The following is a 2500-nucleotide window of genomic DNA, read 5'->3' on the forward strand; positions in this document are numbered from 1 at the left end:
TTTGTTTGTGTTGTTGTGTTGTGTGTGTGTGTGTGTGGGTGTTGTTTGTTCTATTCTGTCGTTTCAGTGTGTTGTGTTGTGTTGTGTGTGTGTTTGGTGTGGTCTATCTATCTTCTTGCTTCGCTTACTTTTTCTCCTCTCCTTTTATTCTTCACATTTTTCTCTCGTGTTTCTATTGGCTTTCTGCATTGCATTTTATCTCTCGTTCTATTCTTTCTCCGAACACTTGTGTTTTCCCAATTTTCCCCCTTTTTGCCTCAAAACTCATTACCTCTCATCCGCCTCACTGTCCACGTAGATATATCGCCTCTCTTAATCTCTTCCTGTCAACTCACCTCATTTCCCTCTCTCTTCCTTCTCTTCTTCTTCCCAGTAGTCTCTGTTATTTATATTTTTGTTAAATTATTTTCCCCTTTTCGGCATTTTATTCCTCCTTTCCCCAGCTTCTATTCCTTCTCCTTCTCCTCTGCGTTTTCCCCTAAACCTTCCTCTCCTGTTCGACATTCTCCCCCAGGTTTCCCCCAGATCTTCCCTAACCTGCGACTCTTACTTTGCCTTCGTTAAGGAAACATTAGAAGCTTTCCTCCGTCGCTTCAAAGACGCCCCTAGCAACAGAGAATTGAAGCTGATGATAAAAACAATAGCTTTTTCTCATAGGCTACACAGAGAACATTAAATCCTACAATAGCTGAAGCTTGCATTTATTACAATTCAAATAAAATTTGAATAAAGCTGAATAAAAGAATTAAGGGGAAAAAGCACTCGCGAAGGGGCACCGTACGCACATTCACATATATACATAAAATTACTGTCGTCAAGAGGGGGAAAGACATGAGAGTTGAGACTAGAGAGTGTCGTCGCTTTAAACAAGTTTTCGTAAATGGACAGAAAACGGGACAAGAAAATTGTTTTCAGGGCTGCGTACGAACACACACACGCGCACATACATACTCTCACACACGCGCGCACACAAGCAAGCTAGCTATATATATATATATATATATATAATATATATATATATATATATATATATATATATATATATATATGTATATATATTATATATATAATATATATATATATATATATATATATATAATATATATATATATACATAATATATATATATACATATATAATATATATATATATATATATATATATATATATATGTGTGTGTGTGTGTGTGTGGTGTGTGTGTGTGTGTGTGTGTGTGTGTGTATGTGTGTGTGTGTGTGTGTGTGTGTGTGTGTGTGTGCATATATATATATATATATATATATATATATATATATATATATATATATATATATATATATATATGCATATGTGTATATACATGTATATGTGTATATATATACATGTATATACATATGTGCATATATATGTGTGTGTGTGTGTGTGTGTATATGTTTGTATATACACATGTGTGTTCGTCTCGTACGTAAGCTTATGTTTACTTCCTCCTGTGTTTGTGTGTACTTTAAATATGTGCACAGATAATACACATGCATGTGAATGTAGGTATATAAACAGAACCGTCTCCGAAAACCCCCGAAACGGAGGACAAGTTCGCTGCGTCGTTTCCCCATTGGCAGGCAGCCTTGAATGAGATGTCCAATAGGCATTGTGGAAACACGCGTGAGGAGAGAGAGAGGGGGAGAGAGAGAGAGGGAGAGAGGGGGAGAGAGAGAGAGAGAGAGAGAGAGGGGTGGGAAATGAGAGAGAGTGAGAGTGAGAGTGAGAGAGAGAGAGAGAGAGAGAGAGAGAGAGAGAGAGAGAGAGAGAGAGAGAGAGAGAGAGAGAGAGAGAGAGAGAGAGAGAGAGAGGCTAAAAGAAAAAAAGAAAAGAAAAAGAGAATAGAGGCAGAGAATGCGTGGTGTCATGAGAAGAGAAATAGAAAGATGAATGAAAAAAAAAAACATAGAAAGAAAGATTGGACAAAGATGAAAAAAAAAGTCTTGAAAAAGAAAAATGTGCGAATACGGATGTGCACTTGTTTTCTGTGAGAATTCTTTTAACCTTCTGAAGATGAAAAAACAAAGCAGTTGGTAAAAGGACGAAAGAATTCTAATATCTCAGAAGCGGACTAGAAATGCATGCTCCTTGCCCCCTTTATACTCTGTCTGTATATACCATCTGTGTTTGTGCGAACGTATATATTCGCCCTGAGATAATCAAATTCATACACGTGCCTATCTGAATAATGTATACTGTATCCTCTCCGCACCGTAAACAGCCCGGTCTCCCGAAGCACGTGATTGAATACAGGGATACAGGCAGACGAGGCGCTGGAGAAACGGGGAGATCCTTCGATGCCATCAAGGGATTCAGGCAGGTGTTAAGAACCCATCAGGCATGGACGCATGAAACGCCACGCACGCACGTGCACGTACACACGCACACATGCACACACGCACACGCCCCCAGACTCGATCAATTAGGGAGGGCGACTCGAGGTAATCTGAGCAGGACGACTCAAACGCGTCTTGTTGTGATC

The sequence above is a fragment of the Penaeus monodon genome, chromosome 18, assembly GCF_015228065.2.
Source record: "Penaeus monodon isolate SGIC_2016 chromosome 18, NSTDA_Pmon_1, whole genome shotgun sequence".
Lineage (NCBI taxonomy): Eukaryota > Metazoa > Arthropoda > Malacostraca > Decapoda > Penaeidae > Penaeus > Penaeus monodon.